At 41.6% G+C, this 17,239-nt stretch overlaps 1 pseudogene; it reads left to right on the top strand.

Moving 5' to 3' along the window:
* Positions 1–6,720: 6,720 nt before the first annotated feature.
* On the top strand, positions 6,721–7,036 carry LOC143399136 (barrier-to-autointegration factor pseudogene; annotated as a pseudogene).
* Positions 7,037–17,239: the final 10,203 nt, after the last annotated feature.

The raw sequence follows: 17,239 nt of genomic DNA on the forward strand, positions 1-17,239 counted from the left end.
CCACATTAGGCAACTTATACTTAACTCAAGGGGCTCAGGGTTTTCAAATGGGAGAGTTTGAGGGCAAGGGTTAGATCCATGTTGTAGTAAGATCCTTCCGTGACAGAACCTAGTGTGAACTGTAGGATGGGGTCTAAGACACGAGCCTGGCCAAAATGAGACATGATGAAGCCAGAAGGAGGCAGTGAAGCAGGGGGTGGTGGGGGAGGTCTGCTCAGCCCCAGAGTCTGTGGAGCTGTTGATTCCCCATCTGTTGGCTGGCCAGGATCAGCTGTCCCACTGGGTCTTCCTTCGCAGAGGGTCCACTCCCCTGCAGGTTGTTTAGCCAAATGGATACATGCACACAGCCTTTTTGTCATCTCAGCCCTCATTCCTTAGGAGCATTTTTTTAAAGCAACAATAACAAAGGGAAAAGCCATTTCTGGTTCCAGCATCAACAGGTACAGAACTTGGAAGTCATCTTTTCCATGATTACAACAAGAAAATAGCTCAACAGACTGAAAAGTGATCACTTATTTTGGACCCATCCAAGAAATGAGTTCACAGGGCAAACTGCCACCCTGAAATTTAGAGACAAGCAAATTCACTCCACAAGCTGCTTATCTAGAGAAGTTTCTGGAGCCACAAACCAGTAGTAATACTTAAACAGTAACTTTGACAAATGGGTGGAGGCTAAGTGTGGGCTCATGGTGAAGAGCCAAGAAAAATTCCTTCTTGTCTCACGGAAGGGAAAATTAAACTTAAAAACATGCCCTAAACTGGATGGGGTGGGGTGTGCCTGTAGTCCCAGCTACTTGGAAGGCTGAGGTCGGGGATCACTTGAGTCTAGGACTTCAGGGTCAGCCTGGACAACATAGCAGATTTCATCTTAAAAATAAGGAAGTGAGCCCAGCACAGTCTCCATACCAAAGGCCTGTGCTCCAGGACCCCCTCCCCCCAGAAGATAAAAATCCATCAGAGCTTGTCTCACCAAGGGTTAGAACAAATCTGCAGTGGAACAGTGGTGGATTGCCTCTGAAGGAGCTTCAAAGACAGACTGGATTGAAGAAGTTCTGAGGGAAACCCAAAGATAACAGAGACAAAACCAAGGACGTTAGAGGAATTAAAAACTTCTGGCAGTTACAGTAGACAGACATTAATCTTCATCCAACTCCTAAACAGATTAACATTGCACCTCACACTAGAGGTCTAAGTCAGTTTCTGTACCCGAGAGTTACATGTGAATCATGTAACAAGGCATCCTAAGAGGCAAGGAAAAAAACAGACTAAAGAGACAAAGTATACCTCAGAACTAAATCCATAGAGGATACACATTTTGTAATTATCAGGAAATTTTAAATAACTGTGACTAATATGTCAAGGACTCTAGCCTGCGATGGGCTCATCAGTAGACGGGACACACTAAGGAAAGAATCAGTGATCTTGAAGATCTGGTAATAGCAATATTGAAACTGAAATGCAAAGAGGAAAAAGAATGGAAAGAGAGGGAATAGAACAATGAGAATTGTGGAAGAATTTCAAAAGAATGGCACAACTGGAACACCAGAGCAGAAGGAACTGTTCAAGTAATCATAAATTGTCTCATGAGACAATTAATTTAATGAGACACCGAATTACAAGTCTAAGAAGTGTAGAGAACACCAACTAGGATAAATACACAAAACAAAACACAGAACAAAACAAACAAATGAAAAATGACACCTAGACACAGCTAGTCAAAGCTAAGATCAAAACCAAAAAATATTGAAAGAAGCCTTAGAAAATGCCTCCAGCTTATGCATGGAGAAAATGAGTAAGAATTACAGCCTATTTCTTGTCAGATCCAATACAAACAAGAAGAAAGGAAAATGAAAAATATATTTTTTTCCTCTTGTACGGGAATGGAGCCCAGGGCTTCACACATGCCAGGCAAATGCTCTACCAGTGACACTTCCAGGCTTGGGAGTGAAATGTTTTAAGGGTTGAAAGAATAAAACCTCATCAACCTAGAATTCTATATCCAGCCAAAGCATCTTTTAAGAGCATATGTAGTAAGGTCAATAAGCCATACACTTTAAAAAGGTTTAAATGGTGAAATTTATACAATTAAAAAAAATTTTAGGTACTGGTGATTGAACCAGAGGTGATTAACCACTGAGCCATACCCGTATCCCTTTTTATATTTTTAAAATTTTGAGACAGTCTTGCTAAGTTGTTTAGGGTCTCACTAAGCTGCTGAGGCTGGCTTTGAACTCCCAATCCTCCTGCCTCAGCATCCTGAGCTGCTAGGATTACAGGCATGTGCCACTAAGCTTAGCTTGTTATACAAATTTTACCTCAATAAAATATGAAAAAGAAAAAACTTAAGCAAACAAAAGAGGTTTATTGTTAGCAGAGTTGCACTGCAAAAAACCTAAGGAGTTCTTAAAGAGAAGGAAAATATCATAGGTCAGAAACTCAGATCTACTCAAAAGGAAGCATGTCAGAAAAGGAATAAATTAAGATAACATGTATGTCTTCTTATTTATTTATTTGTACTGGGGATTGAACCCAGGGGCATTAACCATTGAGCCACATTCCCAGCCTTTTAAAAATATATTTTATTAAGAGACAGGGTCTCACTGAGTTGCTTAGGGCCTTGATAAATTGCTGAAACTGGCTTTGAACTCGAAATCCTCCTGTCTCTACCTCCTGAGCCACTGGGATTACAGGTGTGCACCACCACACCCAGTTTGTATTTCTTATTCTTAATTGATCTAATAGGTAATTATCTATTTAAAGTAATAAGAGAAACAGTGTATTGGGGGACTATAGTACAAGCATAAGATGAACAACAGATGTTATAAGAATGAGGAGAGAGGCATTGGGAATACTCTGTTGTAAGGTACCTACCTTGCCCTTGAAGTGGTAGAGTGTAATTTTTAAAATGGGCTTAGATTCATTGTAAGTCTATATTACATCTCTAGGGTAATGAATTAAAATATTTTAAAAGAAGTATAATTGACATGATAAGAAAGGTAAGAAAATGCAATCAAATTCTTAATTAAACCAGAGAAGACAGAAAAGGAGGGGAAGAAAAGCAAACAGACAAATGTGGTGAACAGAAAACACATTGTAGACATAAATCTAAATCTATCAACAATCAGTTTTAAAGGTAAATGGCCCTAAATATATCAATTAAAAGACAAAGACTATCAGTAGATTAAAAAATAAAAGGACTCAACAATATGTTGTTTACAAGAGATCTATAAATATAATTAAACGAATAGATTTAAAATAAAGGGATGGAGGGACCGGGATGTAGCTTGGTGGTACAGTGCTTATCCAGCATGCACAAAGCCCTGTATTTAATCTCCAGTACCACAAAAATGAATAAATAAAAGGGAGAATGATATGCTATGCTAACAATTATCAAAAGAAAGATGGAGTAGTGATATTAATATCAGACAAAGCAGACTTTGGAGGAAAAAATATTATCAGGGAGAGAGGGGTATTATGTAATGATAGTGTGGTCACTTCTAAGAAGACATTCTCAAATCCTTAATGTATATGTACCCAACAAGAGAGCATCAAAATATATAAGGCAAAATTGTATAGAGTTACAAGAGAAATAGACAAGTCCATTATTATAGTTAGAAACTAAAACACTCCTCTTATCAGTAATTGACAGATCCAGCAGACAAATATTTAGTAAGGATATAGCTGTAGTGACCAAGACCAACAATCCACTGAATCTAGTTGACATTTTTAGAATACTTCATCCAAAAATAGATACACATTCGTCCCAAGTTCACATGGAACATTCACCAAGACAGGTTACAAACTTGGCCATAAAACAGAGTGGGCTCTTGATGAAATTAAACTAGAAATCAACAACAGCATTGTGTCTGGAACAGGGATAGTTCCAACTTTTATTTTTGTACTGGGAATTGAACCCAGGGGCACTTAACCACTAAGCCACATCTCCACCCTTTTTATTTTTTATTTTGAGACAGGGTCTGCTAAGTTCTTGAGGCTGGCTTTGAACTCACAACCCCCCTGCCTCAGCCTCTCAAGTCACTGGGATTATAGATGTGGATTGTGCCTGGCAGTTCCAACCTTTATTGAGATTAAAGAATCTTTAGGAAGGTTATCCAGGCAGCTTGGGGTGACAGAATCCCTCAAATCATACAAGATGGTGGGTCTCTATTCCTGAGTATTAGGTTTGTGGCTTTCACTGGAGAGCCAGCTGTCAGCTGGAGGGTTTCACTGATGCCATTTCCATGGCCCTAATACCAAAGGTCACAGCTGTTGAAGTAACAGATCTCCTACCCACCCAGAAGTACGATGGAGGCTTGGCCCACTGGCTTAACTGCTTGTTTGGGACTTTTTATTTCCCCTGTGCTATTTTGGCACAATTCTTAGTCCAACGTATGGTTCAGATGTGCAGTGGAGTTTGATGGCAAAAGAGAAAAAGGAGCCATATTAGATACTGAAGCACTAGCCATCCTTGACATTGAGTAAACTAGATGTGTTAGGGTTCTGTAGAACAGAAGCAATGGGAGATTGTGTGTATGTGTGTGAATTGAAAGATTGAGATTAAGATTTATCATAAAGAAGTGGCTCATGACATTATGGAAGCTGGATAATGCCAAGATCTGAAAGGTGAGTCAGCAAGCTAAAAGCCCAGGAAGGTTGAGGGTTTTGTTCCAATCCAGATTGGAAAGCCTGAGAATCAGAAGCATCAGTGGCATGTGCCATTCTAAAAGCTGTCAAAGTCAAGACCCAGGAAGAGCCAGTGTTTCAGTTTAAGTCTGAAGGCAGGGTAAAAAAAGCCTTTTTGTTCTACTCAGGCCTTCAATTGATTGGATGAGGCCCATTCAGGTAATGGAGGGCAATTTGATTTAACTAGTTTACGGATGTAAACAATAACCTCATCTAAAAACACACTGATGGACACACCCATAATAGTGTTTGACCAAATGCCTTGGCACCCTATGGTCAAGTTGACACATCAAATTAAGCATCACACTGGGCAATAAACTGGGAATCCTGAACTCTGGGTTCCTCTAGGGAGTCAAGAGAATCCAGGAAGGGAAGGATTCTTTACTTGCTCACCTTCTTGGCTCTTATCCTTTTGATTGGGCCCTCTCTTCCAGACCAGAAAAGAAACCACCAAAATTCCTGCATTAACTGACTGTGGTGGCCATGAGACTATACCTTGTTAAACTACTACTGCCCAGACCCTTCCCTGGCTGAGGGCCCCAGCCGCTGCTTTGCATTTTACTGAGACCAGACTCCTCAGCTCAGATGAGACTCCCTTGTTGGCATGGCAGGCTAGGATGCTGCCACCTAAATCCCTCTCTTCCATGCACTCAGGGTCAAACTTGCACTGGACTCCCACAATTCTCTCCCTCTCCTATCTCCCTCCCTACTTCAGGCACTTTCTCTAATAAAATCCTTACATGGTTAATCCTGGTTTAATCATGTCTCGGCGGCTACTTCTGTGAGGACCTGGACTAACACACTGATTTTTTTTCTCCTTTGAAGAGACATCATTATACACAAAGAACACATGTTTCAGAGAAAGGTCTGGATTGCAATTTGAATTTTGTCACTAGCTGTATCATCTTATTCAAGTCACAAGTTCTTTATTTAGCCAGGGCTGCTGGAGGGAGGATTCCTAGCATATTAAAAGATAATTGCTATATTGGAATGTGCTTTGTCCCTTAAGGGTTCGTATGTTGGGATCTTGGTCCCCAGAGTGGTGATATAAGAGATGGTGGATAGGACCTTTAAAAACTGGGTCCAGTGTGAAATAATTAGGTTATTGAGGGTGCTGCCCTCTGAAGGAATTCTGTCGTTCTTATGAGAGGGTTATTATAAAAGAGTGAGACTGACCGTATCCCCATCTGGTTCCCTTTCTTTCCATGTGATTTCTCCCTCATCCATGTGCTCCTGCCATGATGCTGTCACCATGAGGTGATGTATCCAGCAAGTCCTTGTCAGATTCAGCACCATACCCTTTAGATTTTTCAGCTAACAAAACTGTGAGCACAATAATCATCTTTTATTTATAAGTTACACAACTTCAGGTATTTTGTTATAGTTATAGAATATGAATTAATAAAACAAGAATTGTCAAATCCAAAAAAAGTCCATAGTTTAGGTAATAGTACTAGACCATTGTCAGTTTTATAGTTTTGACAAATACACCATAGTTACATATGATGTTGGAAAACTGAGTAATGAGTACTGGGGATTGAACCCATGGGTCTCCTGCATTCCAGGCAAGTGTCCTGTCACTGAGCTACATCCCTGACTCTTTGTATTTTATTGTGAGACAGGGTCTTGGGGCTGGAGCTATATCTTGTGGTACAGCATTTGCCTAGCATGTAAAAGGCCCTGGGTTTGATCCCCAGAACTAAAAAAAAAAAAAAATTCACTGCTCTGCCTTTTGGCTAAGATCAAGTGAAGACAGGGTCTTGCTAATTTGCCCAGGTTGCCATCTTCCTGCCTCAGCCTCCTGAGTAGCAGGGATTACAGTCATATGCCACCATACCCGGTTTACAGGAACTTTCTATTGTATTAAAATATTTAAAAAGATGGAATCGCCGTGGCTCAGTGGTAGAGCACTTGCCTAGCACGGTCAGGCACTGGGTTCAATTCTCAGCACTGCATATAAACAAATAAAATAAAGGTCCATCAACAATTAAAAATTTTTTAAATAAATATTTTAAAAGCTTGCAATTTTGAGTAGCAAGAGCAACCGTTACAGGAGCCAGAGCTGCCTATTAAGCTCGATCAAGATGACAACCTCCCAAAAGCATCGAGACTTCGTGGCAGCGCCTATGGGGGAAAAGCCAGTGGGGAGCTTGGCTGGGATTGGTGAAGTCCTGGGCAAGAAGCTGGAGGAAAGGGGATTTGACAAGGCGTATGTCATCCTCGGTCAGTTTCTGGTGCTAAAGAAAGATGAGGACCTCTTCCAGAATGGCTGAAGGACATATATGGTGCCAATGCAAAGCAGTCCTGGGACTGCTTTGGGTGCCTTCGAGAATGGTGTGAAGCCTTCTTGTGAGGTTCTCTGGGGGGCCCTCAATCCCTAGCCCCATTATCAAGTGTCCAGAGTCTGCAGCTGATTCCTCTACAAAGGAAAAGTTTGCTGTTGTCATACTCCAGAGTCTTTGGAGTTCTCTCCCCTCACCATTTCAATCTTTTTGAAATTTTTGCTCTTGCATGCAACTCCCTTTCTCTTTCCCCTGTCAGTTCCATGGAAACCATTAACCAGCTTTTCTAGTTGGATTCCTGGCCCCTTCCCTCACCCCCACCTTCACCTCTGGTCTGTTTGATGCCATTTGGCACTTTTTTTGGATAATAGCCACTGTCCTTGTAAAGGTTTTAGATCAATAAAGATAGTGGCCTTCAAAAAAAAAGTTTGCAATTTTATTATAAATGTAAAATAATCCCAAATAAAAAGTTCTTAACAATAAGGTACATATAAGCAACATAGTAGTTCTTCAATACATGATAGAATCCTGTCCTTCCTTTCAGGCTGACAGAAATTGTGAGGTGTCTCTGTTACAGCTTCTATGTGAGCCATGCCCCCTTACCACCAACAGGGGTTAGCGTGTGAACTTCCCAGGCTGTGATATTGGATTAGGAAGAAGCACTGTTTTATTTAGTGGAAAAGGTAACTATTTTCTTGTCTGATAACTCAGCATTGGGTATTTCCTTCACATAGAAAGGAAGTGTCTGAGTCTGTTTTCTGTTACTGTAACAGAATATCTCTGACTGTAATTTATAAAGAAAAGAGGTTTATTTTCCACTTTCCACTCTGAAAAGTGGAAAGTCCATGATTGGGTAGCTACATCCAATGAGAGCTTTCTTGTTGGTGGGACTCTGCAGAGTCTGGAGGCAGTGCAGAATGTCACATGGCAAAAGAAAGAGCCAAATTGCCTCTTATACCAGAAGCACTTGGAGATAGCCCATTAATCCAAGAATAGGTTAATCCATGCAAGAGGGCAAAGGTCCCACCTCTGAATACCTTACAAGGGCATTACATTTCAATGTGAGTTTTGGTGAGGAGGAAGATGTTTGTCCTTAATGACTATTCCCTGGGATCTACTCCCTCATAGGGGCCTCCCTCACTACCCATACTAAAATAGTTCCCCAGAACCCACACAATCACCTTGGTTTTTTTCCTTTCCCCATCTCCCCCCAAACCTCCATCACATCCTCTCTCTCTCTCTTTCTTTCCAATACTGGGGCGATTGGACCCAGGGGTGCTCTACCACTAAGCAACATCCCCCAGCCCTTTCTAGTTTTTGTTTGAGACAGGTTCTCACTAAGTTGCTGAGGCTGGCCTCAAATTTGTGATCCTCCTGCCTCAACCTCCCAAGTAGCTGGGATTGTAGACGTGAGCCCATGGTGTCGGTCATAATCACCTTGTTTTATTGCCCTTACAGTTACTACCACTGACTTAAATCTTCTTTATCCTCTCTTCCCTGCCTCCATCCCAGTTGGATATCAACCCCATTCCCAGTTCAGGGCCTAGATATCTTGTTCACTGCTGTGTCCCCAGTGCCTGTGCCCAGTAAGCACTTCCTTGTGATGAACTGAGTTGATGTTGCCCTGGTGGCATGTTCCAGCTCCCATATCTGCTGTTCTTGATGAGGCCTCCTCTGCTCCAAAAGATGCTATTCAGTTTTCCCATCCTTCCCTGAAGATCTGGCTCCACGCCTCAGCCTACACCTGGGCTCTACCTTCCTGTTCACTATTTGTCCTTTCTTCCTGTCTCCCTGTCTGCCACCAGCTGCCATGCTCTCTGCCAGCCTTTATTCTGCCTCATTTAAGCTCATTTGTACTAGTTACCTTTTTAGGAGCAACCCCTGAAGCGCTGCACCTGTTCTGGGTGGCTCGGGTTCCCTTTTCCTAATTAGTACACTCAGCAGAGTAAAGGTGCTCCCCAAATGGCTACCTCCTTTCCTATGGAAACTTGCTGGAGACGAGCCCAGCTCACAGGCCCAGTGGCAGCTATTTCTTGGCAAGCCCCATTACCATCACAGGAGGATGCCTAGAGCAACTCAGAGACACTCAACTCCTATAGGGCAAAAGGTCAGAGGAACACATTGTGAAAATTCTGTATTTTAAGGGGTTTTAAAGCCCAAGTGCTTGTTGTCTTTTGGATATGGTCTGGATGTGATTTGGCCCCCAAAGGTTCATGTGTTGGAAGATGGCCCCTAGTGTGGCAGTGCTGGAGGGTGGAGAGACCTCTAAGAGGCAGGCCTTAGATTGCAAGACTGGCCCCTCTTCACTCTTTGGCTTCCTGCTCTCACTGTGTGATTTCTCCCTCCCTCCCTCCCACCATGTGGTGATGCAGGCAGTGGGGCTCCTTGCAGAGATGACTCAGTGTCCTTTGGACTTTAGGCCGCCAAAACTGTGAGCCAAATATACCTCTTTTCTTTTTAAGTATCCAGCCTCAGGTATTTCATTATAGCAATGCAAAACTGACAATACAGTGCTTTGGGGCTGACCTACCTTCCCAGGTGACTTGTCTTCCTTCTTGCTGTGACCCACCCTGTCCTCATTACAGGCAGGGCTTTAGACCTCAGTCTTGGAGGCTACAACCCAGGAGAGGGTCTGATGGGTTCTCTCTCTTTCTCTCTCTTTTTTTTTAAGAGAAAGAGAGAGAGATAGAGAGAGAATTTTTTAATATATATATATATTTTTTTTTAGTTTTCGGCGGATACAACATCTTTGTATGTGGTGCTGAGGATTGAACCCGGGCCGCACACATGCCAGGCGAGTGCGCTACTGCTTGAGCCACATCCCCAGCCCCCTGATGGGTTCTCTTGAAATTGGAATGAGAAAGAGATTTAGGAACATTTTTTTCACTCTTATAGTTCAAAACCAGAAGGCAGCACCAAGATAAAATTGCCCAACTGGAACAATCACCTAGAACCTCACCGAGGATGGAAGACACACTTTGCCAACAGACTCAACACACATCATCACATCCACCTTTTACTTCCTGCTGCTGCAGGAGCACAACATTAAATCACCCTGCATTTTATAAAATTGAATCCAAGGTAGAAGTAGAGGAGTGAGGAACTAACTGAAGGATCAGTGAGAATTATTTAGGGAGGGGAGAGATTCCTGGAGCTGGTCAGTTAAAGTTGTAGAACTGGGACTTTTGAATTCAGCTAGGTGTCAATCCCACCTCCACCAATAACTCACCATGCAACCTCTAAAGCAAGTCACTAAATATCTCTGATCCTTGCTTTCTCCATCTGTAAAGTAGAACTATTAATGCCTGTGTAAGTATCTGATACAGTGTATGGCACCTTACACCAGAGTACCCAATAAGGGTAGCTTTTATTACAACCAAAAGACTAAAACAATGAATAAAGCCATATTTCTCTTGCTTCAGAGAGTCACATTACCTCATTATGCCAACAATTCTAATTTAAAAGTCTACTTGAGCTTGCTGGGGACTTTGAGGGACATGCAATTCTGTCTTGCAAAGAGATGCAAGCCATTCCCACAGTAACAGCTGTTAAGGGTAATCACTCATGAGGAAATAAAAGTCATAGATGAAAAGACAGATAACAGACAAATCAAGTCCACAGTTTAGAACTGAGATTAATAGAAGCAAACTGGAAAATATATTTAAAAGAATAAATATATTCTAATGATGAGTCCAGGCACAGTGGCACATGCTTGTGATCCCAATGGCTTGTAAGGCTGAAGCAGGAAGATTGTGAGTTCAGAGGCAGCCTCAGCAACTTACTGAGTCCCTAAGTAACTTAGTGAGACCCTGACTGAAAATAAAAAAATAAAAAGGGCTGGGGATGTGGAGCTCGGTGGTTAAGTGTCCTTGGATTCAATCCCTGGTACCAAAAAAAAAAAAACAGAAAGAAAGAAAAAAAGAAGATGAGTTTGTAGGAAAGAAAAAATATTAAAAATGGTAGCAGTTTGACAAAGATGCTGTTAATTTAATGGCAAATGTAGTCTTATAAATAAATGGTGCTGGGATAATTGGATGCAAAAAGCTAGACTGTTATCTCAAAAGTTTAATTTAAAATCTATCATAGGCCTAAATGTAAGAGCTAAACTATAAAACTTTTAGAAGGAAATGCAGGTGATAATCTTCATGACCTTGGTTAGGCAAAGAGTTCTTAGATATGACATCAAAAGCATGATCCATAAAGGGAAAAGATGATAAATTCGACTTCCTCAAAATAACTTTTGCACTTCAAAAGAGACTGTTAAGATGGAAAAGTAAACCATACGCTGGAGAGAATATTTGTATATCATTTGACAAAAGACTCATATTCAGAATAAAGAGCTCTTACAACTGAATCAGAAGACAACCTAATTTAAAAATGGGCAATCAGCTTTTTGTTGCTGTGACAAAATACCCAAGAAAAACAACTTGGAGGAGGAAAGATTTATTGTGGCTCACTGTAAGGTCAAGTGCTCAGTCTAAGGTCAACTGGCTCCATTTCTTTGGGCCTGAAGTGAGGCAGAATTTCATGGCAGAAGGGCACAGTGGAGGAGTACTGCTTCAGTTATGGTGGCCAGAAAGCTGTGGGGGTGCAGGAGAGGGAGGGAGGGAGAGAGGGAGAGAAAAAGAGAGAGAGAGAAGGAAGGGGTTGGGGGAAGATGAACCCTTTCAGGGCATGTACCCAGTGACCTACCTCCTCCAGCCACATGTCACCTGCCCACAGTTCCACCTCAGTCCTTTTAAACTAGGATGGACTGATTAGGTTGCAGCTCTCACGATCTCATCATTTTACCTCGGAACATTCTTGCATTAACACAGGAGCTTTGGGGGGGATACCTTATATCTAAATCATAATACCCTTCCAAGGCATGCCCCCAGTGACCTACTCACCCCAACTAGGTCCCACCTCCTTCAGTTTCCATCGCCTTTAACAATGCCATCATGTTAGAGTCTGTAAACAAGTCTGGATGGTGCCTGGCAAAATGCCAGAGGGAGTGGTTTGTGAAGTAACTCCATCGAGCCATTAAGTGTGGAGATTCCTTATTGGTTGACTGCTGTATCTATTTTATGCTAATTAAGATAAGCTGTGTGGAATGTGTAAATACCTCTGTTGTCTTACAATAAACGGCTCCCACTCCTGCTGTATCAATGTACACAAGTTGTTCATCACTCCCGGGTTATTTTGCTGCAGTCAGCCGGGCTGCGGCACCATCAAATTATGAATCCATCAGTGGATTTAATCCTGATGAGATCAGAGCCCTAATGATCCAATCACTTTCCAAAAGCCCTACCTCTGGACTTCACTGTGTTCAGGACCACGCTTTCAACACAGGAGTTTTGGGGGGACGTTCTAGCCCTAAACCATATGAAGCTGTAACCAATTGACTGATTTGACTACGCTGTAGCAAACTAAGTTGTTTTCAATGCCTCACTTCTGTTTTCTGGGAATGCTTTCCGATCACCTGGTTGTATAATGCTTTCCGATCACCTGGTTGTATACAGGTCTCATGATCTGCTCTAGTCCCGGGAGTTGGCCAATTTGTGAATCATTTTTGTTTTGTTTTTCTCAAACAAAATGTACTTGATTTAACTGATCTTTCAGCACTAAAAGTTCCCCTTTGCTCTCTGTACACCATCCTTCCTGCTGCAGGGGGTTACATATGCCTCATCCAGAACTTCTTTGGCTCCCCTTCTGTCCCTGCGTATCTGATGTTCCCCTTCAGATGTCCACCAAGTGTCGCTTCCTCAAGAAAACTTATCCAGATCCCCTTACTAGACCCCTACCCCAACTGCCCCAGAATCTCTACTTGCCAACACTTGTTACTGTTACATTTTTACAGCTGTTGTGGTTATATATATCTCTCTGACTGTAGGCTTGGAGATGACAGAGATTGTGCCGGTAATGGCTCACCGGTGTCTCCCCAATGTCTGGCACTAGTAAATATTTATATGTAAATCTCTTAGGAGGCCTCCACTTAAAATAGTAACTCACTCTCCATGCCAAGGGAAAGAGGGACTGATTTATGGAAGGTTAATCTGCTCTAAGCAGGTGTCTTTCATTGTCAACTGATATGTCTATTTCCTAGAATACCATGAGCCTTTCTAGTAGAGAGACGATAAAACCAGAGATTATCACAGTGACATAAATCTCTCCAAGGACTGGAAACTAAGACCTGGACATAGGGCAGCCAGGGCTCAAGGCAGACCCTGAGCTCAGAGTCGACCAGCAGCCAGGAGACCTAGATTCTAGTCCTGGCCCTACCAATATCTAGTTGAATGGCCTCAGGCAAGTGTTTAGCTTCTCAGATTCTCTGGTTCCTTATCTGTACAGAGGCCACTGAACAAGATTCGTGCTGTGACTGCTAATCTGTTCCTACTACTGTTTCCTCTTGAGTAACAGTCATTCTTTGGGTCAATTCCTCTCTTCCTTTTCTTTTTCTTTTTCTTTTTTTTTTTGAAGGGGGCATAGTGGGGATTGAACTCAGGGGCACTTGACTACTGAGCCACATCCCCAGCCCTATTTTGTATTTTATTTAGAGACAGGGTCTCACTGAGTTGCTTAGTGCCTCACTGTTGCTGAGGCTGGCTTTGAACTCGCAATCCTCCTGTCTCAGCCTCCCAAGTCACTGGGATTAGAGGCGTGCACCACCGTGCCCAGCTCCTCTCCCCTTCTTTATAACTAGGGTCAACCACTGATCATTTAAGTTATTCATCCATACAAATGATACTTAGGGCTAGGGGACAGGGACTTAATGATTCCTAATATCTGCAACAACTATAAAGATGCAATAATCTATACAATCTTGTATGACCTGGCCAATTCTTGACATTCGCATTTCAATTCAAAATGTCACTTCCTTAAAACTATTTCTGAACATCTTAAAATATTCTTCTCTTCCACCCACTTTCTCAGTTTCATTCTATGCCATTCGCCTACAACTCTCTGCAGACATCTTGTTTTTATTTTTCTTTTCCTCTGCCTGGTTTCCCATGCTACTGTGAGTCCCATGGGAGCTGGTTTTGTGGTCTAACATATAGATTCTTCCAGAGAAGGACCCAAGTGTGCTTAAAAAATATGGATTCTGACTGTTCTGTGATTATGTCATATTTACTGACAGCATGGGGGGGCTTTTTGGACACATTTTTTGAAATTAATGTTTCCATGAATTAATTTCACCCTTCCACACATTTATGAATGACAAGGCTCACCTATCATACAAAGAATCTCCAAGGTGTATGATAAAATTAGAAGAATCCCTGTTCAAAAAGTCTTAAAATATACCTTTGCGGATTATCCAACTATAATTGAGATATGCAGATATCTCTTACTGGATAGGTTCTAACATACACTACAGGTTTTTGGATCTTGAGTGGATTTCTTAATTTCTATTCTGAATTTCCTTATCTCAAAAATGAGAATAAGGTGCTGGGGGCGTAGTTCAGTAGGATAGCACTTGCGTAGCATGCATGAGGCCCTGGGTTCCATTCCCAGAACCTCAAAAAATACAAATTATGGCGCTTTTCAGCTTTTCTTTGAAGACTAGAAACACTGCCTAAATCACCCATCTCTATCTTAATATTTGGTATGTGGTAATTCTCAATAGACAGAAATTATAATTATGATTAGGCTATTTATGTGCAAAAACCCCACTATTTTGTCTAGTTTAATATATGACACCACGAGCTAAATATATTAAATAATTGATGTTATTTAATCTTATTTTTTTCCTTCATGAATTAAACATTATTGGAAAAATGGAGACTTAAGTTAAACGGCTTAAATCATTTACCCAGATGCTAAATGGCAGAGATTGAAATTGAACGTTGTCTATTTGATTGAAGACCCAGTTTTCCTACCACTGTTCTGAAGCCATTTTCTTCTGGCATTTCTTTTGCGTTTGGAGTTTAAGGATGGACAGAGAAGAGGATGGGGATGTCGCTCAGGGGTGGAGCACTTGCCTAGCTTGTATGAAGCCCTGGGCTTGATATCCAGTAGCACAAACAACACGAGAAGAGTGGATAGAGGAGAAACCTGCATCAGGTCAAGTTGAATTCCAGGTAAGAAGAAAAAGCAGAGCCCCCATGTTTTTGTCTAAGTGTTAGAGCCTCTTTTCATTTCAAAGGCCTTCAAAGGCCATTATAACTGCAACTAACCTTAGTACAGATTTAAAATAGCAGGTGGTCATTACTTATCCTCAGTAATCAGCAAAGGCACTTCAGTAATTAGGTCAGCATGTAAAGATGAATTACCAAAAGAAGGGATTTCCATGAGGTTCTCTGACTTCCAGGAACTCTTCACCTAACTGGAGATCCACTAGCATTGACCTTGCGCAGAGGACTCCAAGCCCACCCCTGTGAAGCCACTTTTTGTAATCTGTTGGTGATGTTGGCTTTCCTTATGCATAGAGACCAGTGATTCTCAACTGGGGGATTTGTTCTCCTAAGCACAATTGGCAATGTCTGAACACATTTTTGGTTTCAAAACTGAGGGGATGCTACTGCCATCTAGTGGTATATGCCAGGGATGCAGCTAAACATCCTATAATGCACAGCACAGTCTCTACAATCACCTATTCTGAGATGTTGGTAGTATTGATGTTGAGAAATTCTGGTGTAGACCTCTGTTCACTAGTTGTGTAACTTTGAGCAAGTTGCTTTCCCTCTCTGATATTAAGTTTCATTGTCTACAGAGTTATAGAACATGATGTGCCTTGCACAGATACTAGGTGCTCAAACTTAGTCCTCTGTATCTGTGTGCTCTTCATCTGTGGACTCAACAAATTATGGATCAAAAAATATTTGGAAAAAATTGCATCTGTACTGACCATGTACAGACTTTTCCTTGTCATTATTCCCTAAACAGCAGAGTAGATCAAGTATTTATATAGCACATACTTGTAATGCAATATGGCCCAATCTCCCCAATTTCCTGAGAACCAATATTCCTCCACCCCAGCTTCCTCATACTGAGAATGGAAATTGAGAGGCTGCACCTGGCCCAGGCAGGCACCAAGGAAACTGGAATTGTAAGGTATTTCTGTTACAATTAGTAATATAAATCAGCACAGCCTAGCTAAATCTACATATGCATATTTCCCGGCTTTTGTTTCTATTAATTGTAACTGCTTCTATAGGACCAGCAGAGAGATTAGCTGATTTCCCCCCATTTGGGCCAAACTGTAATTAAATTCATTTTTCTTTTTACATGGTTTATTTCTTATGTGGGCAGGTGACCAAATCTAGTTAGCCAGGATCTAGGCAGGTTTCTTGGCTTGGCTGCCAGTAACATTAGGGATTTTGAATAATCTACAGATAATTTGGAGTGTGCAGGAGGTGTTTGTAGGTAACATGAAGTACTAAGCCATTTTATATAAGGGACTTGAACAGTGTTTGCTTTGGGATCTGCAGGGAGGTCTGGAACCAATCCCCCACAGATTCCAAGGGATATTTAACTTTTGGCATGCTTTGGGTGGAGGGAGACCTGATCCTGAATAGTAAGAAGGCATTTTTTTTTTTTTTTTTGAGATGTCTTTTTTGTCATTGTTGTTTTCATCCCCAACTTTCACTAGTTGAGGTATCATCACAGTTTTTGAGAATTAAAGTATGTTGACACTTCTTTTTTCTCACCCAGAAGAGCTCAGAGCCAAACACTCTCATATTGCTTCTTAAAGACTTATGCAATTTGGGTGAGCTAAGCACAAAAGGAAGACATTGCTAAGTTTGATCTAGATGACAGATAAATTCTGAGATTAGATCAAAAGATGTTTCTGGCTTTTAGGTCTAAATTCAGGCCTCTAGCAGGTTTTTCTCATACGTTCTCATGAGTAAAACAATAACTATCACGTTTCACTTACTAGGTGTATTAGCTTTGCATCACTGTGACAAAATGCCTGAGAAAAATCAACTCAAAGGAGTAAAGATTTATTTTGGCTAATGGTTTCAGAGTCACTTGGCCCCATCACTTTGGGCCTATTGCAGGCAGTACATCATGGCAGGACCCCATGGCAGAGGAAATTGCTCACCTTACAGTGTTTGGGAAGCAAAGAAGAGAAAGGAAGGCCCCAGGGTCCCAACAGCTCTTTTAAAGGCATGCCCCCAAAGACCTAACTTCCTTCCATTAAGCCCCACCTCCTAAAAGTTCAACAACTTCCCAATAGTTCCACAGGTTGGCAACCAAACCTTTAGCATATGTGCTTTTAGGGGACATTTAAGAGTTAAATCCTAACAATAGCCCCCTGTACCCCAAAGGCTCATGTCCATTTCACAAAATGCATT

Source organism: Callospermophilus lateralis, chromosome 5 (assembly GCF_048772815.1).
Source record: "Callospermophilus lateralis isolate mCalLat2 chromosome 5, mCalLat2.hap1, whole genome shotgun sequence".
NCBI classification, from domain to species: Eukaryota; Metazoa; Chordata; class Mammalia; order Rodentia; family Sciuridae; genus Callospermophilus; species Callospermophilus lateralis.